The sequence below is a fragment of the Chelonia mydas genome, chromosome 3, assembly GCF_015237465.2.
Source record: "Chelonia mydas isolate rCheMyd1 chromosome 3, rCheMyd1.pri.v2, whole genome shotgun sequence".
In the NCBI taxonomy this organism is placed as follows: domain Eukaryota; kingdom Metazoa; phylum Chordata; order Testudines; family Cheloniidae; genus Chelonia; species Chelonia mydas.
The window spans coordinates 160,375,620-160,401,135 of record NC_057851.1 but is presented as its reverse complement, the minus strand read 5'-3'; the positions used below and the strand labels follow the sequence as shown (position 1 = coordinate 160,401,135).

General features: G+C 45.3%; 2 protein-coding genes across 4 annotated transcripts in view; one reads left to right on the top strand and one right to left on the bottom strand.

Moving 5' to 3' along the window:
• PTPN14 (protein tyrosine phosphatase non-receptor type 14) overlaps positions 1 to 5,272 on the bottom strand; it is a 175,141-nt gene extending 169,869 nt beyond the window's left edge. Inside the window, exons 1-2 of one of the 2 annotated variants that reach the window (XM_043543657.1) lie at positions 4,486 to 5,272; positions 752 to 964 (exon numbers count right to left, since the gene is read on the bottom strand). The gene's annotated coding sequence lies outside the window, so the exon portion shown is untranslated. The remainder of the gene's footprint in view (positions 1 to 751; positions 965 to 4,485) is intronic. The other variant, XM_007064750.4, reaches the window with a different exon arrangement.
• A 16,996-nt stretch (positions 5,273 to 22,268) lies between these two features.
• The window catches only part of CENPF (centromere protein F), a 76,185-nt gene continuing 72,937 nt past the window's right edge, over positions 22,269 to 25,516 (top strand). For both annotated transcript variants that reach the window (XM_037895726.2, XM_037895725.2), the window contains exon 1: positions 22,269 to 22,419. The gene's annotated coding sequence lies outside the window, so the exon portion shown is untranslated. The remainder of the gene's footprint in view (positions 22,420 to 25,516) is intronic.

The window sequence follows — 25,516 nt, the reverse complement described above, 5'->3', positions numbered from 1 at the left end:
TAAAAAGAGAGAGAGAGCGAGAGAGAGAGAGAAGATTGTTCTTTGGGGCAAGGATTATCTACCAAAAAAAAGACTATTAATAGCCAGACAGGTTTCAGAGTAACAGCCGTGTTAGTCTGTATTCACAAAAAGAAAAGGAGTACTTGTGGCACCTTAGAGAATTGGTTAGTCAGACAGAAAATAACCAAACTATAGGTATGCAACACCTCAGAAATACAAACTTGCTACACTCCCCCGCCAACCCCATCTCCCATTATTTAGTTTCCCCAGAACCAAACCCACTCTTCCTCCCCTCTGTGCACATACCAACCTTTCAGCCTGCCCACCTCATAAAACAGCTGCAGGCTCAGTCTGTGAAAACACACTCACAAACTGGCTCAAAGTGTGTGAAGGACTGCTCCTGGGTAGTCTCTATACTCACTCATTTACTCTTTCCCTGGGCTTTCCCTCACCTGGATCACCCCACACTCACTCTCTCCCAGCCCTTCCATCCACTTTTGTTAAGTCGACCAGACCGACGCACATTTGCTATTATCTTTCACCTTTCATGGGCCACCATCCCTCCCAAATTCTTTCCCACCCCCTTATTCCACAACATCTGCAACCACAATCTCTTCACTCCTTCCCACCTAAGGTGACCAGACGTCCCGATATCAGGGGCTTTTTCTTAAATAGGCAACTATACCCCCCACTCCGTTAAAAAAAAGTGACCCGATTTTTCACAGTTGCTATCTGGCCACCCTATTCCCACCTGTCTTCTGGAGTGTCACAAGGCATTGTCTCTTCTCACTGTTTTCCTTCATTTTGGGCCAGGAGTCTTCCTCCTCAGAACACCCACTCGGGAGTCCACATTCCTGGAGTTCCAGAACTTTCCTAACTTTCCAAGGGTCTCTGGGCGGGCCACAAGATGTTTCAAGGGGTTTGGAAACCATGGGTGAAAAATCACATGTGGCATAACTCCATGCTGTTCAAGTGGTGGTGGGGGGGAATGAGGGGGGGAGAGATAAGGGATGAGTGAGAGAGATTCATCTCAAAATTCCCTGTAGTTCTGCTGCATCCTATAGCTAATGGAGTATAGAGATGAGGAGTGTGGCACACTGGGCTCCTTAACAGGCTGCTGCAGTTAGTTGGTGCAGTAGGAGCAAAGCAGAAGAATAGCCTAGTTGGGAGGGGAAAGAAATAGCTGCAGGAGGGAATCCAACTGGGAAGAGAGGGATCGAGTATGGCTGGTAATCAGGGTGATCACCCTGGGCTCTAACTACGAGGGGTGCCAAATCAGCATATGGGGGGACATCCTTCAACCTTTTTCTTTTTTGGGCTCAGTTACTTGGTGGGAAGAAGGGGACAAAAACATTTTTTATCTAGGATGGCAAGACATCTACGGTCCTTGGAATGGCTTCATTTCTGCTACCCCACCCGTTCCCTGGTGGAAAAAAATTAATTAGACATAAGCATAGGACTAAGAGGTCAGGACACAATCCTGTGCTCTAGAATTAACTTTGGACTTCTCTTCCTGGTTCTGCCACACACTAGGATATAACCTTGGGCAAGTCACTTAATATATGTACCTCAGTTTCCCAATCTATAAACTAAGAACAATAATATTGCCTACCTTATGAGGCTCTGTGAAGCCTAACTCAACAGTATTTGTAAAATGCCTTGAGGTCCCCAAATAGAAAGTATTATAAAAATAAAAATTATTAAAATATTACCTTACAAAAGAGTCTTTTAGAACTTAATGAAGATTAAATCAATAGGGTTCTATGGATATTACTCTGAACCACCTGTGTAATAAAGAATTATCTTAAATATTCTTAAATATTAATACAGAACTACATGCTTTTATATAAAATTCCATCAAAGTCTACAGATGGTCAATAGTTTTCTCACAGGAAAAATGGTCTTCACAGCTTGTTTCAAAAACAACAAAAAACTGCCCTTATGAATCTTTCTGTTGACATCAATGTTTTTAGGCACAAGAGGATTAAATCAAGATTGCTATAGTATCCCTACAATATAACAATCTCTATTTTGGTAATTGTGCTTGATAAGTACAATCATACTATGTACATCCTAATTATTATGGCAAAAATGTATGCACATACTTAATATTTACACACACAAGTAGTCCCAGTGGCTTCATTGCATGAAGTTAAGCACATGGGTAAGCCTTTGAAGAACTGGAACCTATAATTAAAGTACTGAGTATGAAAGCCTAATGAAAAACTTTCTAAGACATATTAAATAACTGCATTCTCACAATAGTTATATCAACAACCTAACTACAACTTGGGTACAATAGAACTGACATGCCAAGGAAGGAGCCTGATTTATTTATTTTTTTAAGTGTGCCTTTCATGCTACAGATATGCATGCAAAGCTATTAAATTCAGAGTCAAATAATACACTTGTGCTTTAGCACTATGTAATTAATTCCAGACCCAAAGTAAAGACAAATAAGATGAAAAATATCTGTGGTCCTTTGACTACACTGGTACCCGACAGTTTTCAAAAGCACCTCTGACCCTTCTTTGGGCTGAAAACTTTCTCCATGTTTGGTTTAGCCATTTTTTTTAGCAGTTTGTGCAAATTTGAGTAAAAAAACAAAAAACAAAAAAAACCTAATTCATGGAAGACTGTTCCATATTTAAGCAACAACAACTGAGGCACAAGGCATCTGCTGGCATTTAATGACACGAGCCATTAACAACAGTGGCTAATTAATCCTCAAGGAACACCATTGTGTTATAATAGCTGTAACTACTGGGGTGCAAACATTTGAAAGTCACAGATTTTAAACATATATTTTTAAGACACATTGTATGTACAAAGCAGCACTAAGGGCTCCACCCTGCAGTTTTCATCCATGCAGGCCCTGATCCTGCAGTCACCCCTGTAATTGTACAGAGCCATCGGACCTTTACATGGGCACAAGGGTTTCCCCATACAGATGTGATTGCAGACTTGGGGATCCAGGAGTTAACCCATGGATTTAAACGACTATCATTTGAATAAGGGCTTTGGGACTGGGCCCGAAATCAGCAGTTTGCATGGCTCAGAAACTTCTATATCATGGCCACTGGGTTTGGATTTAGGCCCCAATCCTGCATAAAACTCTGCTCAGACAAACGCCCTGTGTCTGTGCAAAGACCCACTGAAATCAAGGGAGGTCCAGCTGCAGAGTCATTTACAGATCATTGCCCAAATCCCATTCTATGCATGTACAAAAACTACATTAACCTCTTATTTTAAACCAATGTTAGATATGAGTGACAGCCTTCCTAAAAGGGCAATAGCAAACCCTGGAGTCTGTATGTCATTATAATGTTTGTTTGATACAGACAATTTCAAATAAATGGTCAGAAGACACCAGACAAGGGTGACAATCTCCAGCAAGTATCTCCTAAAACTACTTGTCTTCTTTAATCTCTCCTACCCTCACAAGGCTGGCAGGTGGCTTCAAGAGCTCCTGCTTAAGGGAGCCATTTTATAGACTGAAGTCACAAGCACTAAAGAATTCAGCATACAGTAAGTGTATGTTTTCACACATTTTAATAGCAAATGTCTATGCCGAAACAGAGTAAAAACAGTTCATTCTACTGTGAATACTGCCCTTGATTGTGGGCCACATACCACAATCTCAGGAACAACCTCTGAGTGATCACTGTTATTGCCCAGTTTACCAGTAACTATTTGTTTCTATAAAGTTAAAGTTACAAGCCACTATAGATAGAGAGGTGCTTATAATGGAACTGCCTTTGCAACCAAAACTACAGTGTTCCTAATGGGAAAACATTGTAATGCCCGAGCATGCACGCACACAATACCTACTGTATGGCCCAAATGGATTGTAATATGGGAGGTTACTTTGGAATCTTTTAAGATTATTTGACTTTGGCACATTAGAAATGAGAAGAGATGTCACAATGCTCACACAGTCTTGTAATATTGTAATTTCTGCCCAACTTGTTACAGCCCTTGCTGTAGAGGAATGGCCAGTGTAGACTTGACTTGTAACTAACAAAGAACAAGGTAAATCCATCCGGTGGGGTGAGGCAGGGGAGAGGAGGATCCTGGAAACTAAACAGAGTCATGCTGCAGTGTAAATAAGAAAGCAGCTCAGCAGAAAGCTTAGCTTGTCCCCAGCTGTTTACAAATATATATTTATATTGATTCTATAAATCATATATTGTTTAGACATTTGCTTCAGTATATTTCTGGATTAGGACAAGTTTAATTCAGATAAATTTGCATTATGTACACATACAAGTAATGTGTCCATAATTGCGTTACAACAGATGATAAATTATAATGGATGGGAACCGATTTTTAAACGCACACATACGCCATAAATTATGACAAGCCTGTTTTGAAAAAGTCACTACCGCTCCGGCGCTGCGATCAGTGGTACAACCAACTACAAGTTACGCATTAAAACAACGCGGACAAACTTCAGCAAACTCTACTGCTCCTGCTGCTGCTTACCTGGGTTTACATGTAGAGGCGGCTTCTCCTCTCGGGCAGGGGCACTGGGAATGGGCCCCCCCCTTCCTCGGGAAAAGGCAACAAGGGTAGCTCAGGCTTCGTTCAAAGTCCCCCAGGAGGGTTTCCCAGCAGAGAAGGTTTCCGTCTTGACCGGGAGAGGGTTCCCAACTGGTGAGGGGGGGACAAAGTAGGAACCGGTGCTGCTGGGAAGAGCTGATTGCTGCTCAGCTGGGGCGAGGGGAAATCAGGGTGGTGCCGGATTTGGGGGCTCCCGGAGGAGAGGGAGGGAAACTAAACCAACGACCCCCACCCAATAATGTTGTCCCCGCTGCGGCGGGGAAAGTTTGAAGGAGTTTGGGGAGGCGGAGGCAGGACGCTGCGGCCGGGAGGGGAGTTTGCAGGCGGTGAAGGGAGCCGTGGGCTCCCGCTGCAGCCCGCGGGGGTGGGGGAAGGAGAGAGGGAGGGGATTGTTGTCCCGAGAGAGCGAATGGGGCCGGAGGCGGCGGCTGCGGAACGAGTGCGTGTCGGAGTCGCTGTGGAGCGTGGGGCTGGAGCGCGGAGTCACAGCCCTGGAATCCCAGGAATGCGGAGCGGCCGCTGCTACTGCGGGGCCCGGAGACGTCGGGGACTTGACATGGGCTGTTTTGTTGTTGTTTGTGTGTTTTCTTTGCAGAAGAGGAGGAACGAGCCCCGTCCGCGGGAGGAAGAGGAGGGGCGGGCTCCTGCCAATCCCGCCTGCTGCAACTCTGCCAAGGTCGGGGCAGAGCCGCGGGACGGGCTTTTCGCTGCTTTCCCCTCGGAGCCCCCCCTGTCTGCGCTGGTCCCGCCCGCGCCCCTTCGCCTGCGCTACCTTTGCAACCCAGTTCCCCCCCCCCCGCGTTCTTCCAGCCAGTGAGAGGGGCAGGGAGCGAGGGGCGGCCGGGGGGTTGAGGGTGCTGGGAGAACAGGGAGAGTCCGAGTCCGCAGGGGAGGGTTTGGTTTGGGATGGGGGGGGAGAGCGGGAATGTTTGAGGGGGAGGAAAGGGCTGAGTCAGTCCTAGGGAGTGAGTTTGGTCTGCGGGGGCTGAGGCAGCCCAGGGGAGTCTTTTGGAGGCCAGTTTCTCTGCCCCTCCCTCCCCGTTTCAGCCCCGCTTCCTCTGCTCTGCCCCCCAGCCCGCCGTTCCACCTCCCCCCTGCCCTTCAGGCTGTCTGGTCTAGCCGGCCTCCAACCCCACCCCTCATTCTCTTCAGCCCCTTTCCCTGTATTACATAATGGGCCGCCTTTTAGCCTCTGCGCGTTTCCCTGCTTCAGCCCCTGCTCCCTGTCCTGTCTCTTTTTCACATCTTGTGTTAGGACCCGACCCACACGTGTCCAGTGGCAGGGCGCTGGGGAATCCAGCTGCTGCCAGTTCTCCCTACTCCTTCCCAGCTCTTTGCTGGGATCCTCCAGAGGGAGCAGACGAAAGGCTCCCTGGCTACCTGCAATGCTGGCACCACCGTAATTGGAGAAGAAAGAGCAGAGGAAACCCTGCAGCCCCCCCAGATGTGGTATCAGAGATGGGAATGTCATGCCAGAAGCATAACATTTGGTGGATGAGGAAGGGCCTTTCTAGTGGCTGCACTAAGGTTGGCTGAGGAGCATGGTTGGGGCACATTGTAAAGCCAGGCTGCAGCTTCTGCCGAGATGATGAATCAGTTATGAATGAACTGGTGTTAAGAATATGTAGACACCCTGCAAACAATTCCCCAGATATTTATACCGTTTTACAGGTGTTGGGCATTTAAGTAATATATCATTAAAATAAATTCACAAAAATTTTACTCTTAAAAAAGAGCCCTTGTTTGCCTAAAAATCAACACTGAAAATCGGGAGGAAATTACCTAAACCAGATTTTGAACCTTTATATTAAACCACTTTTAGCTCTTAAATTCACCTTACTGTGCTTGATTTCAGGTATGGGAGATTGTTTAGGAGGGTAGTTTGAGTAAAATCTATTTATTCATTTTTGAGTTAGCAGAGCAGGGGAGAACCAAATGGAGGGTAGGAGCAACCCTAGAATAGGGCACAGAATTCCTCTTGGTGTCAGTTAGAGACGTACACAGAATATGCTCCGAAAACTGTAAAATTCCCTACACGGGAGTTAGAGAGTCTCATGAGCAGAGTAATTTCTAAAAAAAAATGGGTGACAATTGGAGGATTGGTTGGTTGTTTTACACTTATGTAACAGATTTTGGTATTCATACATACTTTTCTCCTCATTGAAGGGCCAGGTCCTGCAATACTCATTCAGTACATGAGTAGTCAGTGGGCATTACCCACATCAGTAAAGGTAATAGGATCAAGCCCTTAAAAAAGAGAGAAATAGCACAGTTCCTCAATTTAGATAGATTCATAATTGTGCTTCAGGACCATATGTGGAGTCACAAGTCTGTGTCTTACCCCTGGGATTGTAAAATGTAATTACACTTTGCAGAGAAAGTCCTATTTATCTGAAACGCTCTAACAAAGCTGTTGTGAGGCTTAGTGAAGTAAGTAAATAGTATCCACATCTTACAGATGGTTATGCTGAGAAGTGACTCTGATGTTAAACTGTTGCATTCAAAGGTTTTTCTTGCTCCAGGTCACACACTGAGTCAGATATGGAGCTGTGAATAGCACCCAGCTACAGAACTACAAAGACACATTCAGTCACAGCACAGCAGTAGGCAGTGCACCATGGGCAGAGTAGCTGCAGCTGGTAACAAAGCAGGAGAGGACAGTGGAGTTTAGAGTTTCCTTACTCCAGATCTGTAAGATTCTTTTTTATATTTTTCCCCCTCACAAGTAGAAAAACACAGAGGGTGGGGTGGGATGGGGAAGTGGGCATGAAACTCCTGAAGTTTCTGCTGGATTCTCTCCGCAACTTTGAGGCCCTACCAAGCAGGCAGAAGACTTTACTTCTAAACACCGTGGAGGCTGGCATTCACAGGCATATCTTAATGCCTCACCACAGGGTGTTAGCCACCTCTGTGGTTTTGTTGGGCCCCAGGTACTGCTCCTGGCCCCTTTGTCCTCCTCTAGACCTCACTGCACCTGTACAGAACTCTTCCATTCAAGGAGTTTTAAGTGCGAGCATATGGTAATATTGCAAGCAGCACTAACACAGTGGCAGATACTGGCTCGAGTATCTGCTAGTTTTGAATGGGAGCTGAATCCCAGCTCCTGTCTCTCCTGTTCCAGCACAGTCTCTGAAATACTGAAGAGTCCAAGAGATAAAAATATGCCCCAAAATACAGCAGCTTACAGAGCTGACCCTTTTGCAAAGCCCTGCCTGCAATGGCAAGCTGTAGCACAAAGAGAAAACCCACCCAAATATATAAAAGTTGCTGAACCAAGGAGTGGTGAAAAGCATGGCCTACTGTGTGACAATACAAATATTAATACCTTTATTTGGCTCTTAGATACTATGGAGAGAGGTGCTTTAAGAAATACACAATTAGTTAGTACAGACAAGCTTCTGAGTGGAAATATGTCACTTTGATACCACTCCCACCTTCAGCATGTGTAGGACCCATTGTATTCTTGTTGCCATTCCTTTGCTCCCAAAAACAGAATGGAAAGGAGCATACAGCCCCGACGTTTAAGAAAACATGTTACCAGCTTCCTAGAGACCATGTTTAAACATAACTCTTGCTAGAAAAGTGTTGCCATGATTAAAATATTATTAAAGATAGGTTTCAGAGTAACAGCCGTGTTAGTCTGTATTCACAAAAAGAAAAGGAGTACTTGCGGCACCTTAGAGACTAACCAATTTATTTGAGCATAAGCTTTCGTGAGCTACAGCTCACTTCATCGGATGCATACTGTGGAAAGTATGCATCCACAGTATGCATCCGATGAAGTGAGCTGTAGCTCACGAAAGCTTATGCTCAAATAAATTGGTTAGTCTCTAAGGTGCCACAAGTACTCCTATTATTAAAGATGGGACTCAGTGGTTTTATATGACAGTTTATGGAATTTATCTCTCTAATATCCCATCTGCCCTGGAAAAAGCTTTTTGTTTGGGTATCCTTTTGCAGCAGAGTAGTCCTAACAAAGTTAATATACATTTTGGATTTGCAGAGCAGACAGGACTGAATCATGTTTTAACTCTGTTCCTAAACCATGCTAAAGTCTGGCACTAAGCAGAGCTGTAACATGGCTCAAAAAGAAGTGAAAACATAATCCAGTATATCTATACTGAACGAATGGTGTGTCAACCATATCAGAGGATTATTGTTTTTTATCTGGGTTCCTGCACAGTAGAATGTAAAATGTCTATGGGTCTTGGATATGGTGTACAATGAGATCTGAAATAGTTCTAGCACCTGGTAACACCTGTGTTTAAACACTTCCAAAATGTTTATCCTGGGCTAAAGCAATTTTTAAAATCTTGTTATAACACGGAAAATGTTCAGTCCTTGTTTATTGGCAAAACCATGTCATAACCTGTTTTCAACAAAACTCCCTTTACCCTGTGCTTAAGCAACATCTGGCGGTTTGCTCTGAGAACAGTAGATGAGGTTTAATTAGCTTTACAGCCATCTACGTTACAATCAAATCAAAGGACACAGTTGCAACACAGTTCGAATGTGTAGTGTAAATATGACCTTAACTGTGGTCCCTAACTATTCGAAAACCTGGAACATGTGCTGGGTACCCTGACTTGGCTGTAATTGTAATGGAGACAAAAGCTTAGGCAGTATACTGGGAGAAACTTCTTAGTCCTAAAACCATATCTGTACTTTGTAACTTGGTACTTTCAATTTTTTTAAGCTTACCATAATTAAGACAAGTTTACTTGTCTAGTGCCCTATGTGCTTGTTAATGATTGCATTTAATAGTCCTTTTCAAAAATCTTCTCTTTGAAAAGGAATTTGGATTACACAATTATGGAAAACAAACCTGTTGCCATCAAGCATGAGCTAACATGTTATAGTACTCTATAGCTTACAGTGGCTTACAGCCAGCACCCAGTTCTGTGGACCAGAAAAAGTTTTCTGTGATCATCCATACAAATAAATTATGGAACATTGAACATTCTAGTTTGCTTAAAGTTACAGTCTGTTTCTACAGGTTTGGGGAATAACTGAAAATCTCGGCCTTTTTTTAATCCTTGAATAAAAGTTTGTAAAATCAAAAAAGTTTTAGTGTTTGAGACTGATTATAGTGGTGAACTCTTGCTTCCACAGTTATGGTTGTGTCACCACTTCTATTATAAACCCCATTTTTCATGCTCTTATAGAAATTGTATAGAAATGTGTTTCAGGGTGGACATTAATTTGTCACAGAGACTTAGGACAGAAGCAAATATTTTTCCTAAGTTGTTTTGGGGTGGTTTTTTTTAACATCAGTTAGGATATTCTTAGGATATTCTAGCACAATTAGAAATTTACTATTGTAATTTTTTAGTTTATACAATCCAAAATCGGCATTCATTTAAAAAAAAAAAAAAAAAAGCTCATTTTTTTTTAGTGAATTTACTGCTCCTGAAATTACTGGTTTGACAACCCTGGAGATCCAAATCCATAATGTATCCATATAACAAGGCAACAGTAGTGCAAACCTAAATAAAAGTGACATGATTTTCAGAGGTGCTGAGCACCAGCATCTCATAAGGGCACATTTCAGCAAAGAACATTTAAGCATGTGCTTAAGTTCCATGGAAGTTAATGAGACAAGCACATACCTAAAGGTAAGCATAAAGATGGACTACTGAATCAGGGTCTAAGTCTAAGGGAATTTCAGGTGCTCAGAACTTCTGAAAATCAGTCTCTTATTTAGGCACCTAAATATGTATTTAGGTACCTAACTTTTGGCACCCACATTTGAAAATATTGATCTATAACCCACATTTGAAAATATTGATCTATAACCACTCTCTGAGCCATTCAGTTCCTGAAAATAGCAAAGAATTGGTACCAAGAGACCTGAATTTATTCTTGGTGCTTTGACTTTGACACCTACACGTTGCTTATCTGTAAAATGGAGATAATACCCTCCTAGTTTACAAGATTGTTGTAAGGCTCAATTCATTCATGCTTTTAAGGCTCCTTAAAATCAGCAGATGGAAGGCATTATATAGTAATATAAATATCAGCTTTGTCTTCATATGTATTTGTAGAGCACCTAGTATAAGGGGATCCAGATTCACACTGGATTTTATGACAACTACAATAATATAAATATTAAATAATTATACTTTTTCTTTTCATTAGTGATTAATTCAGAATATGATCATATGGTTTTCTGATATATAATAAAGCCATTTTAGAATGTTGAGAGACTGAGATTTAAAAATTGGTTATTATATGTGCTTCACTTTAATTTCCACAAAATGTTAAGTATTGTCAGTATGTGACCAATTCGCCTTCATACCATTCCGAGTCATTGCAATCTATCTGGTCAATGATTCATGAACTAAGAGTGATTTAATCAATAGTCTGTAATGAACATCAGGCCAAAAAATGCATTTCTACATAGCCTCTATCATTTAGAGTTTTAATTCATAGAGACATGATTCCAATAAATACAAGTGACAAGTGTATTGAATAAGTGATACCATTTGTCAAAAAGGTGAAGTGTGATTTAGGGAACTGGTAGTGGGATTAAACCCTTTTACCTCATGATCAGTGATTTGAATCTGACCCAAATTGTTGTTAGTGACTGAAAGTTGTTACTGCCTGATGGCTCTTTTTATCTGGGGCCTATGTAAATTAGTTAATGACCTGAGTCCACTTCTCAATGGACAGATTTCCACATTACAGATGGCCAGTTTGCCAGCGGTCTTAGCAGAAAGGCCAGTTAAGACTCAGTGGATTTTCAGACTGACTCACCCTCAGATTCCTAGATGTGGTCTGATAAAGAACAGCATTGAGGCACATTAATGGAATTGTGCAGGGAACTTCGAAACGGCCTACAGTAGATAAGTTTCAGAGTAACAGCCGTGTTAGTCTGTATTCGCAAAAAGAAAAGGAGTACTTGTGTCACCTTCGAGACTAACCAATTTATTTGAGCATAAGCTTTCGTGAGCTACAGCTTACTTCATCGGATGCATACTGTGAATTGGTTAGTCTCTAAGGTGCCACAAGTACTCCGTTTCTTTTTACAGTAGATAAATGATTTCAGTTTCCAGCTGTGGAGAATTGGGCATCTTTCATGATCATTAAATGATTTAAAAAATTGCATAGCAACATCCAGATCAAACCAATACCTTTTACAGATATACTATATGTTTTTAAAATAAATACACTATATATTTAGAGTTGCAGCTGAACTTCTGACTTGATCTCATCCTAAGCACTAGCCTGTTACATACAGTGTTACATACTATACCAGGGATGGTCAAACATACTGGCCTTCCGAGCCCCATCTGACAATCTTCAGAAGTTCAAGAGCCGGGACACGCCTGCTAGGGGCTGGGCCTTGTGGCTTCAGCCCTGCGGGAGGTGTCTGACGGGGCTCGGGGCTTCAGCCCTGCTCCTGCTGAAGCCTCAAGCCCTGGGAAGTGTGTCCTGCAGGGCTGAAGCCCCAAGACCCCCTTCCCCGCTAGGCACAAGCCCATACCCCAGCACCCTGCTGCAAGGCAGGGGTCCCGAGCACCCCCACCCATTCTAGTAGGTGGAGAATGGTGGGGGGGATGTGGCGGGCTCTGAGAGCCACACTTTAAGGGTAAAAGAGCTGCATGTGGCTCGAGAGCCACAGTTTGGCCACCCCGTACTATACCATAACTTATGCAATGCCTGGATACGCTATAGCAAATTAAAGTGAATGTTAAAGTGAAGACAGAGGGCCAAATGTTTCCCCCCTGCTGAAAAATCTGGGGAGAAGTGCTGAGAGAACTTTGGCAACTTGGTGAATTTAAGCTTCCTAAGAATGTTCCCCTCAGGGAGAGGGATTGCAAGCCTCAGAGAGGGGGCAAGGGATGTGGCCTTGAAAAAGAAGTCACAGTCAATCCCACAGATCCTGTAAGGAAGACCAGCCCTCTAACACCTATATAGCATGGTGACTGGTGTCCTATCTTATGTAGCCAATCCCTGGGCTCCCCTCTCCTTGAAGAGACAAGTAGTAACTCCCACATAGATTTTCAATCAGAAATTGGCCTACTCCAACTAAACATACCATGTAGAGCAACTGGTGTATGCAGCTATAAAATGTTGATATTTTCTCTGTTCTGCACTTTTACATTTCTAAGAACTCTCCGTGTGTACAGAAATCAGCAGTAATTCTCAGAGCTTGCTACAGACTGTCAGGAGAGACACATAGGCTGTTCTCATCAAGACTTTATTTTTGTTCTTTCTTTTTCCAAGGGCAGCAGAGAATGGGAGTGGAGCCAGCCAGCAGGAGTTGAGGTAGCCAAGCCAGAGCATGCCAGAAGTGCTCTGCCCAAAGTGTCCAGATAGGAACAGAACCACATAAGGAGAATTGAGCCAGACATAAAAAACTGGAGGAAGGACAGTTTTGGGTGGTGCTTGGAAGAGCCCCACCAGTTTTTTTCCCCCAGTCTGGAAAAGGTATTGTCAGGAAGATATTGGGACCAGTAACATATCTAGTTGCTAGGAAGTAATACGAACTGTATTCACCAGGTGTACTAGATAAAAGGCGCAGAACAGGAAATAAAGAACTGAAGTTAGAGCTGAAGATTATGTAATTAGTGTAAAGGGAAATGATTTTTTTATCAGACTAGAGATGATGTAGGTAAAAATGTTACTGAAGGTGAATCACAAAATGCAGATGGAGGAACTGGAGCAAGAACAACTGCTAACCATGCTTATTATGCACCTTCCACAAAGCCTTTTTTTTTTTTTTAAGTTACAAGAGTAAAGTGTAGTGTATATAGCTGTGAAAGTGTTATGCCTTGTGTGACAGAGTGACAATATATTGTAATATCCTGAACAAACCTGATGGAATCAAGATAAACTTTATCGAATTAAATTATTGAATTAGGGTTAATAACTTTGGCTTACATTGTATTAAAAATGCAATTGTGGATGTGTTATTGTGGCATTGTATGTACCTTCTCCAGTAGGGAGGAGGATGCTAATGTCCTGCATTATCAGCCTTTTGAAGCCACCCTCCTGGAAAGGTCCACATATACTAGTTCAAATTGTATTCTCCAGGGACTAACAGACAAAGAAAGGATTGTTGGATAAATAGCATGGTTTTAACCTGGCACGGGGCCTTCTTCCTTATCCAGCAAATGGACAGGACCCCTGATCCATGGAGAGCCCCAATCCGTAGAGTAGGGTTGGAAGGATTGAAGCTGTGATGAACTTGTGACCACAAAGAAAATTCCTTGGGTGCAGTGTTGAAGGACTACTCCTGCTAGAGCCCCTGTTAGAGCTGGGGTGATGTCTGGTGAGCTTATTAGCAAGTGTGTAGGATTTTTAATTGTATTTAATATTTTTTCTGTAGTGCTTTTACCCTAATAATAAAATTAGTCTTGCATAAAAAGAGCTATGTGGTGCCTTATAACTGTAGCAATTACACATGTTAACCATCTCTGAGGAGAAAGCAAGCAGGTGTCCTTGGACAACCTGTCTGCACTGGGAGTAACACAGTGAAGCCAAGGAACTGTGCAGCCTGGAAGTACCCCAGTCGGAAAGGGGAGAGATGTGGGTCTCCACCCAAGAAAGGCAATGGCTGGGGAACAGGAAGCCTAGGAGTGGGTGCCCTTACCGGACCACTGGGGGGAAATACAGGTGCAGTTGCCCTGAAATGTGACACCTTGTAGTGCACTTGTAAATTTCTGAACCACTCTTCCTGTGTTCAGAGTTCAGTTGCTAGTTTGTTGTTGGAGCTGAGCTCCTTATGGATTGTCAGATGATGTACATGCTGTTTGTTCACATGGAGACTTTTTTTTTTTTGTTTAGCTTTTCACTTAAACTAAAAGTCATTCATACCAAATGTCTCTATCCTCTCTTTGACTGGATCCCGCACAAAGGAACCAGAATCTGCTTACCTTTATACCTGTCACCACATTGACTTTTGTGTGGCTGCAGTGGTGTAAGTGGGCCCTAATTCTGCAACTCACAGTCTGATCCAGTCTCCTCTGCTGGGAGTGGACTGGAGCAGGGGACAACTCATAGTTGTTCCCCTACCCCAGCAGCTAGCAGGCTTGAATGTTATAAAGTTTGTATTAAAGTTTCTCCTTTATCTTAAATACCATTGACACCATTAAACAGAGTGCAGCTCTTATTGATACTTATTATTTTAGAATTCACAAGAAAATACGGTATGGGCCTAATAAAGATCCTTAAATACGGTATCTTTTTTTTTTTCTTCTAAAATTCCAACTTTATTTGCAGTCCAGGCATTGGTAATTTACAGCCCTACAAAAGAACTGAAGACTTAGCTGTATCATTTCATAATGTAACGGTCATAATTATTTATAATTTCATTCTCATACTAAATCCATGAGCGTTACTGAAGTATTCATAGCCTTGCTCCGCTAGCACTCATTTATAGTAACTCTGAACAGCATAAATAGAATATCTTTGTGGGTTTGCTCTTATTGCAATCACAGCATTGCTGTGGCCATGTAACTTGCCAAACTCCCCTTCTGACTGACTGGGCATTTTTAAAAAACATTGCTGTTAGGCTCATTATTACTTTCTTTCCAGAGCATAGGGAATCACCTAGTGGCAGCTGTAGAAAATTTTCATGATCTAGTTCATGTTACTAACATTTACATTATTGAGTTGCATTTATGTAATATATTACTGACAATCAAATAGAAATGCTAAGATTTTAGCAGGTGTTTGTGGGATAATACAAGATAAATTTTAGCTAAAAGTTACATCAAAGTTACAAGGGAATATTTTCCTATGTTCATAACTAAGGTTGTGAGTCTTTCACGGAGGTCACTGAAGTCACGGATTCCATGACTTTCCAGGACCTCCGTGACTTCTGCAGCGGCCAGTGGGTCTGACACCAGAGCCGCTGGGGCGGTCCCAGGGCCAGCTGCACCAGCCACTGCTCGGGCTACCCGGGGCAGCTGGTCCTAGGCGCTACCATGGAGCAGCGATCCAGGAGCAGTAGCAGTGACCTGCAGGGCCCGGGGCTGAGCAGTAGTGGCAGGGCCCCAGGCCACCCCTTCCCCTAGCAGGATCCCGCCTCCCCGCACCCCCCAACAGCAGCAATGGTGGCATGCCAGAGCCTCCCTCCTCCTCCGCCACCGGACCAACAGCAGCTGCAAGAGGTCCCTCCCCCCGAGCACCTAAGTTTTAGTCGGGGCATTTATATAGTACAAGTCATGGACAGGTCACGGGACAGGCCATGACTTTTTGTTTATTGCCCATGACCTGTCCATGACTTTTACTAAAAATACCCATGACTAAATTGTAGCCTTATTCATAACTATTCACAGTAATTTTACCTAAAAGTTATCAGATTTTTCCATACTTTTTTAAAGTGAAAGCAGCAACCATAAGACCTTATATAAATGCTAAGTGGAAAGTTCCAAAACAAAGAAATACAAGTTAGCCCACACGGCAAAGTTGAATTAATCAAATCACCCACTATCACAGCGGTTCTCAACCAGGGGTCCGGGGCTGCCACCAGGTTTCAGGGGATCTGCTAAACTAAACCAGAGAGCAGGGTCAGTGTTAGACTCCCTGGGGCTCAGGGCAGAAAGCTGAAGCCCAAGCCACGTGGGGCTGAAGCCAAAGCCCAAGCAGCTCAGTTTTGCAGGGCCCCCTGTGGTGTGGGGCCACAGACAATTGCCCTGCTTGCTACCCCTTAACACCAGCCCTGGCTTTTAATCTACCGGATGTGCAGAAAAACAGTTATTGTGGCACAGGTGGGCCATAGAGGTTTTTATAGCATGTTGTGGGGCCTTAGAAAGAAAAAGGTTGAGAACCCCTGCCCATCATACATGATAGAAAGGCGCTATCATCTAGTGGTTAGATCACAGGCTTAGCTTCTAGTCCCACTTCTACACAATTCACTATGTGACCTTAAACAAGTCATGTCACCTCACTAACCTCTATACAGTAGAACCTCAAAGTTATGAACACTTCGGGAATTGAGGTTATTTGTAACTCTGAAATGGTCGTACCTCTGAACAAAACGTTATGGTTGTTCTTTCAAAAGTTTACAGTGGAACATAGACTTAATACAGCTTTGAAACTTCTATGCAGAAGGAAAATGCTCCTTTTAATCATCTTAATTTAAATGAAACAAGCACAGAAACAGTTTCCTTACCCAGGGGCAGCAGGTTTGTATAATTTTTGGTGGTGCCCAGAACAGGTCCAAGTCCCCGCCCCACACACACACACGCATACCTGCCTAAGGCTCTGGGAGGGAGTTTGGGTGTGGGAGGAGGTTTGGGCTGCAGGGTCTGGGAGGAAGTTTCGGTGCGGGAGGGGTGCGGGCTCTGGGAGGGAGTTTGGGTGCTGGGTGCGGGCTCCGGGCTGGGGTAGGGGGTGGGGTGCAGGAGGGGGTGCGGGCTCTGGGAGGGAGTTTGGGTGCAGGATGGGGTTTGGGGTGTAGGCGCTGGGGAAGAGTTTGGGTGTGGGTGGGGTGCAGGCTCTGGGAGGGAGTTTGGGTGCTGGGTGCGGGCTCCGGGCTGGGACAGGGGGTTGGGGTGCGGGAGGGGGTTTGGGTGCTGGGTGCAGGCTCTGGACTAGGACAGAGGGTTGGGGGTGTGGGGAGGGGGTGTGGGGCATGGGGCTGGGCTGGGGATGAGGAGTTTGGGGTGCAGCAGGCTGGGGTGCGGAGCCAGAGAGGAGGACTCCCCCCAGCCGGCAGCAGCGAGCTCTTGGGGGAGAGGTCCCTTCCCTGGTCCCCCGCAGCATAACACTCACCCAAGCCCCACCCCCAAGGCTCCTGCTCAGGAGGTCCAGCCAGGAAAAGCCCCCGCCCCTTGGAGTCGCCTGCTGGGGGAGGGGGGCTATACGCCTCCTCCCTCCACGGGTGCAGCAGCTGCCTCAATCTGCCCCCGGCGATGCTCCCTTGTAGCTGGCAGTGGCTGGCAAGGGAGCGCAGCATGGAACTTCAGGGGGAAGCCACCCACTGCCCAGGACAGGCAGGGACACTCGGAGAAGGGGGTGCATGGAGGCAGCAAGCGGGGCCGGGGGAGAGACCCGGCCCCACACATTGGTGAAGCTGGGTCCCCTGGGCCCTGAATTTGCTGGAGCCTGGGCACCACGGGCCAATACAACTTGCCGCCCCGTCCTTACCTTGTCAAATCCTTTTTTTTAAACTTTCCTCTTTTTTTTTCGTAGTTTATATTGAACACAATACTGTACTGTATAGTACTTGATTTGTGTGTGTGTGTGGTCTCTGCTGCCTGACTGCGTACTTCCTGTTCCAAATGAGGTGTGTGGTTATCCAGTCAGTTCGTAACTCTGGTGTTCGTAATGCTGAGGTTCTATTTTGCTAGGAAATTTTACTAATGCTGTCCAATAGGTTGTTTTCAGTGGTGCTAGGACTGAACTAAATACTACAATATACCAGATGTGGACATTTTTACTACTTAATGTGCGCACACAGTCTATATTAATACCTCCATTAGTGTTAGCAGCAGGGCTGTTTGGGAATACTAGGTGAGAAATTTGCTGGCTGAGATGCACCCAAAGGGTGCAAATGAACCATGACTCAGAATTATTTAACTGCAAGTGTAGAGTGGACCTAGTCATGTTCAGAACCATTTCTGAAACCTATGGTTGAGCTTTGCTTGAACCAAGTCTTTTGGATACAGTGTTGGAAACAGTTTGTTCCTGTCTATTATTATTTATTAAGATAGCTCCCAGAGGCCTCAAACAGGATCAGCCCCCCGATGTACTAAACACTGCACAAACACAGAGAAAGATGTGGTTCCTGCTGCAGAGGGAGATTATACTAGCACTTAAACTGTTAACACCAGTGCAGCTGACCTAGCTGCTGATGAATGCAGAGTATGCCAGTGTAAACAAGGCGTCTATGACTCAGATTCCACATCTGTAAAAGAGAGATAACATTTATCCACCTTTGTAAAGTGCTTTTGAGAAATGCGCTATACAAATGCAAAGTATTAGGCCTTGTCTACACAGGAAATGTTTTCAGTGTAGCCTAAGGTGTGAATTTAAACCAATATTGTTATAGCTGTACAACACCCTGTGAAGATGCTCTTATTCCAACGTAAGTGTGCCTTTTTCAGTTCAGCTTCTGTAGCTTGGGGAGGGGATTAAACTGTACTGAAAAAAGCCACTCATGTCAGAATAAGAGTGTCCACATGGTGTGTTTTACCAGTATACTAAATCAGTGAAACTGGTAAAACTTTCCCACATAGACACGGTCATAGCTCATCATTCATCATAAGGGATGGTCTTTCATTTTGTTCCTGAACTCTGAAAGGCCTTACAGATCAATTAATTGTTATCCAAGCACTGCTCAGGGTCCATATACAGTATTCCAAACTCAAAAGTCACAGATCCCTGCAGAGGGTAGTGGATACTTATACTTTTAATCACCTCTACTAGAGATACAGCATAAAGTGATAGCATAGAAACAATGTGTCAGTGATATGGCAATGACATGGTATGAGAAGATGGATCTCTTTTTGGTTACAAATGTTCTCAGGTAGACATCCTGGAAATTGTGTGGTGTAGTCAGGTGGCCTAGAACAGTCACAACATGGGGTCATGTGGAAAAGATGAGGCTGCATTGTGCCAGGAGGAAGCAGGATGGAAACAATGTGTGGGATGTAGGAGATGGCATGGAACTATGTAGCAGCTTGAGGATTATGGCCTCAAAGGTCAATACAACAACACAGCCTGAGGCAGTGGTATCAAGATGTTCTTGTTTTTTAATGTCACGTTGTCCCAAAGCACCAGCCACCGGCTGAACAGCTGTTCGGCAGGTCCCACCCATCAGCTGCTTGGGGGATCCAGCCACTCAGATGCTCGGTGGACCCCACCCATCCGCTGTTCAGTGGGTGGGTGGGAGTCACTGTGGGGAGAGGGCGGAGCAGGAGTGGGAAAAGGCAGAGCAAGGGTGGGGCCTTGGGGGATGGGGTGGAATGGGAGCGGGGTCTCGGGGCGGTGCAGGGGTGGAGCACCCACCGGAAAGAAGAAAGTTGGCACCTGTGGCTGCCTGCTAACGTCAGCTGGAAATTTTTCAGACAAAAAAATAAATGGCAAGTGCAGAAAAACCCTTAAGTGCAAATGATATTACTGAAAAGCCTAAATTCTTACTTGAGTTATGTGGGAAAAGATCTCTTATGAGGTTTGGGGAAAAAAAATTAGCTGATGTATGCGCAAACTCAATTTCATAGCCTTCAAAATATGCTATGGTATACGTCTGTATATTTGAGGCTAGTAGTTGCACTGTAGTTGGTTTTTCAGTATAGTGGGAATTATTCTGAGTTTCTGTTTATAACAAATTTCGAATTAATCCTGAATTTGGTTTGCATCTTTTAACTGACTGTTTGTTGACCTTGCTATACTAATTATTATGTAGGATAAAGAGGGTGTCTTTCTCAGGATAAGAATGATAGGATTTTGCTTTGTTTTTTGCCATTTCAGGCCTATTCTGTACAATAGGTTTGTGTCCAATGTTATATGTTGTTGGTGGATGTAAGGGTGGGTCTGCTCAGAGGGATTAAAGCTAAGTGGACAAATTATTGGTTAAAGGAGGAGGAGGAGTGAATATAGGGGGAGCTGGTTGTAACCCCTCAAGTTAGATTGTACAACACTTTCTGTTATAAAGGATTTTTGAGATCATTCCTTTGAGAAGTTCTCACACCTCTATTGTTTGCAGTGGTCTGTTAACATTCAACAGTGAGACTACCCTTAGCCTAGGAAAGTGCCTTTTCTTTGTCCCCTGAAATTCCTTTCAGCTTTTCCTGATGTACAAACAGTTAAAAATCAGCAGGCTTTTAAGAAAATGTTATACAAACATCTATCAGGGATGGTCTAAGCCTGCCTCATCATGGAGGGATAGACTAGATGACCCCTTGAGGTCTTTTTCTATTATTTCTTTCTTTCACTTGTGTTCCTCAATAAAATGTTGGCAGTAGGCTAAAAGAATAACCAAACACAACATTCGAAGGTTGGGCATATACATCCACCAAAGCAGCAGCAGCAGCAGAGTCAGATATATGGCAATGCCTTAGAACAGCCAGCTAAGCTATAGTGGCATGGGAGTTAAGGGGAAAGAGGGCTGATCAGCATGAGGTCCCACCCCTTTGGATCTCATACAACGCCTCTGGAGACACCATATGGGACTTCTTCCCCACATTCCTCTGGATCCTGCCAGACTCAGCATCTGGCCTCAGTAGTTCATTTCCTACGCACACACCTCAGGGGCTACTATGTGGGACTGGAGTTCTGCCAACTGCAAAGGAGGGTGGGAAGGGAGAGAGAGATGGGCCACACTCCCCACAAACAACTCCTGGATTTAGCACATGGCTTCAAGTGCCCATCCCCCCTGCAGGGGTACCACAAGGGCAGGAGCTGCACCAGTTTCTTGGGGAACAGGGAGAGAGAGAGAGAGAGAAAGAAATACCAGTGTTGAGCTCAACTCTCCCCTTTGACCACACCCAAGACCCAGACAGCAGCTAGACCCAGTAGTCCATTTCCTCCTCTGGAATAACAGCTTTCTCCTGTTGCCAGCTATAATCCTATGTTGCTAAAGGTTAAAGTCCCACTGGTGATGGCAGGGGGATTGTTATAGTTGCACAACCAGATTTACAGTTACTTGTGCAACCTTAATTCAGTCCCCTTGTGCCTGAGGCATTATGATACTGTCCTTAATTACATGATAACACACAGTGTTTGTCACAGGACCCTGCCTCATTCACTGCACAGGATGGATGCACAAGGGGCAGAATTAGGTTGCATGAGCATCCTTAAACTTGGCATTTCTTAACTTTTGAGTGCTTGACTTTCCAACCTAAGTAACACCATTTTAATGCATTTTTGTGTGTAATTTATATTAAGATAGCACCCAAAGACCTATGGGCCCATTGTGCTCAGTGGTGTATAAACACAGAAAAGACACACTCCCTGCCCTAAAAGGCTTACTAATTCAAAATACAAACAGAGGACAGATAGAGGATGTAAAGTATGGTGAAGAGTTGGCAGAGTTTTCCTAGTAACTTGTATTGTGGAAAGAAAAGGAGGACTTGTGGCACCTTAGAGACTAACAAATGTATTAGAGCATAAGCTTTCCTGAGCTACAGCTCACTTCATGCTACTCTGAAACCTTGTATTGTGGAGGTGGTTTTTTTTCCGTTTAAATGGGGGTTAGAGGAAGGAAAGAACTGAGAAGGGAAAGGAAAGGAATAGGAACAGCTTTTCACCTCTCTAGCCAAGATCAGCAGGCTGGGGTTTGTAGGCACCATGACAGGCAGCTGATCTTTATGCAAGAGTCCCACTGAGGTAAATATGAGTTCGGACTGCAGGATCAACGCTTGTGGTGTGGTGTGGTAAGGGGGTGGGGGGTGGAGGCAGATGTGGACAGTTAGAAGCACCGCTCACTATCGTGTCACCATATCGTTTCCATGCGACCTTTCTTTTTCCTGCCCCTTCACAGCACCATAGAACCCAGCCCTGGTTTTGGTGAGGGATCTACCCATCCCATTGGACATACTGGCTGACGTGTTGCTTCTGAACCTCCCTAATAAACAGCCATTAACGCCCATGCCCGCCGCGATTGCTGCCTATTTGCGCCGACAACCCGCCCCAGCCTGCGCTGCAGCCTCAGAGCCAATCACACCCCACCCTCCTCCAGCAACAGCCAATGGAGTTTGAATCATTCCGAACGCACCAATCGAAGAGGCTCGGCCCTGCGGCTTGAGCCCATTGGTCCAACGGGGAGGGCTGGTGTGTGAGCGGCTGCGCTAATGGCCAATCAGCGCTATCCTGGGATGTGTGTAACTGACCGTGCGGCGGCAGCTTTTTGAACCTGGGCGCTGGGGAAGGGAGCGGGGTCCGGCAGCCCCGGGCGCTGCGGTGAGTGTGGGGCTGGGGGGAGCCGGGTGCTGGCTGGCTGGCGGGCGGGCTGGCGCTGCCGTCTCCCGTCGGGGTCTGGAGAGGGGCAGGAGCCGGTCCCCGCGCAGGCAGCGGGGCTGGGGGCGCCTCGGCCCGGCCCTTCTCCGCCTCTCTCTTGGTTCGCCCAGGGCGGCTCTCGCCGCTCACCTGTGCGGGCACCGCCGGGTCTCTGGCCCGCTGCCCGCGGGCGCTCAGAGATCGCTTCTCCCCCTGCCTCTGGGCTACGGTTTAGGCTTCGTCCCTGGAAAGGCTCGTGTAAAACTGGCTCCTGCCTGGAGACAAGGGCGGCCGGGGGGCGGGAGGGCTCTGCCTTGCCCCAGCTTGGCTCTGCCCTGCTGTGTATCGATCCCCCTCCCCGAGCCTCCCGCTGCAGCCCCGGCTTCAGCTGCGTGTGTAAGCGTGGCCCACAGCAGGCCGCCTGTGCTCGCCGGGAGTGTGCTGTGCTGGCCCAGCCTGGACAGGGCACTGGCCACTAGGAGCAGATTTGGGGCGGGTACTCCAGAGCAAGTGCCAGCAGGTCACCGTTTCTCAAACCCCCTTGTGTACCCTCCTCCTTGGAAAAACTGATCGTTTGTGTGCAGATCTCTTTCCTTAGTATCTTCTGACTCCTGTTGCACTGTTTTTTCTTGTGACTGCTGTCAAGTGTTGTGAGAAAACGTCTTTCTTTGTAGCAAATGGTGAGCAATTTGGCCTGCTGGTAGGATGTTATCATTTTTCCTAGTACCACCTTGGATGACTTGTCCAAAGTCTTTACAGGTTTGTATGATTAGGGCCAAGGTGCTGTTTATTAAATTGTTGAGGATTTCACTTTAGATCTTCATGGAAAGCCTCCCAGAATGTCTAGATCTTCTGGGATAAGACTCATTGGTAGAGCTCAGGACACAGCTAATCTAGGGCATGTCTTCGCTAGGGTTTTATAACACATGTAACCCCAGCTGTGAGGCTTGGCTTAAGACTTCTCTCTGTTGCTTGCTGCTTGGAGTGGCTTCTCACCTCAGGGGTATGGGTCCTGTGGGCTCAGCTGCTGGCTCCGGCCCCTGCCTCTGGCCCCAGACCCGCCCTCCCCCCCAGCTGCAGCCCCAGCCTTGGCCCCTTTACTCCTGTATGCGTCCCCTCTCCCCACTCCCCTTCCCCCCCATTGGAGCCACAGCTTTGGTCCTGGCCCCACCTCTGGGAGAATGCAGCAGGGAGGAGTGCAACCATCAAAAGTTTAGGGACTTCTGTTCTATCCTATAACTTTCAGGCCTTTTTAAAAATTCCACAAACCTGCATGGTCCTCCTCGCTGTCCGCAATCTCTGACAGAAGCATGGAACGCGCACAGCTCTGCACTATTTTCATAAGCATTGCAAGCACAGGACACGTGATCCTCCAGTATTTCTAGAGCCATAAGAAGAATCGAATCAGTGGGGAACATGACTTTCTTGGAGGACAGATTGCTGTGGGACATAGTCAGAACCAATTCAAGGTGGTTGGTGATGTTCCTGTAGCACTGGTTCTGAGGCTGAGAAATGAGGATTAACTGGTGAGGTTGCATTGTAATTCAGGTTTGGGATGACTAGCAGTGGCTGCAGAACTCTTGGATGTGCAAGGCCACATTGCTGGATCTATGGGCTGAGCTCACCTCAGCCCTCTGGTGCAGGGAGACCAAAATGAGAGCTGCACTGAGAGTGGAGAAGTGAGTGGTGATTGTGCTGTGGAAACTTGTAACACTGGATTGTTGTTGGTCAGTGGGAAATCATTTTGAAGTCGGAAAATCCATTGTGGGGGCCCTTGTCATGTAAGTGTACAGGGCCATTTATCTCCTCCTATGCAGGACTATGACTCTTGGCAATGTGCAGGACATAGTGGATGGATTTGCAGCAATGAGATTCCCAAACTGGTGGGGTGATAGATGGCACGCATTTCCCTGTTTTGGCACCTTGCCACAGGGTACATCAACAGAAAGGGCTACTTTTATATGGTTATGCAAGCATTGGTGGGTCACCAGAAATGCTTCACCAACATCAGTGTTGGCTGGTCAGAGAAGGTGCATGATGCTTGCATTGTTAAGAACACAGGACTGTTGAAAGTTGCAATCAGCTACTTTCTTGACTGGCAGATTACTATGGGCAACGTTGAAATGTGAGTAGTGAGGTTGGGTCCCCCCCAGTATATCTCTTTTTCTCTTAACTCATGAAGCCATCCACCTCAACAGCACCAAGGAAAGATTCAGCTACCAGCTCAGCATGTGTGGAATGACAGTTGAATGCGCTTTTGGTAGATAGAAGGGGCACTGGTGATGTTTAATCACAAGATTGGATCTCGGGATGGGGGACCCATGGTTTAGCTGACTGCTGTGTCCTGCATAATATCTGTGAAGCAAAGGGGGAAAAGTTGCCACTAGGTTGGTGGTGGAGTGGCTGACTGCTGAGCTCGACTAGCTAGACATGAGGGCTGTTAGCGTTCAAAGTGAAGCTGTACGGCTCAGGGAGGCTTTGAAAGAGCACTTTAACACTGAGCCATAGTAATACGTTGTGTACTGTGTTCAACCTAGTCCTGCTGTTTTGGGGCCTTTTGGGAATTGTGTGGTGCTTGGTGTACATCTATAAATATTACACTGTCACCGATTCTATTAGTTGTCACGCTGTACAGTAACAAGTCCGTTACTCTGGTGTTCTACGGGTGTGGAGAGGGAACCTCTCAAGGCTGCAACAGCAGCAGGTTCAGATAAAACACATAGGTACCATTGTTGATATATAGTAGAACCTCAGTTACAAACACCAGAGTTAAGAACTGACCAGGCAGCCACACACCATATTTGGAACCGGAAGAACATAATCTGGCAGCAGAGACCCAAAAAAAAAAAAAGGCAAATACAGTACAGTAGTGTGTTAAATGTAAACTACTTACAACAAAACAAAAAAAGGGAAAGCAGCATTTTTCTTCCGCATAGTAAAGTTTCAAAGCTGCATTAAGTCAATGTTCAGCTGTAAACTTTTGAAAGAACAACCATAATGTTTTATTCAGAATTATGAACAACCTCCATTCCCAACCCTGAGGTTCTACCATAGTCACATT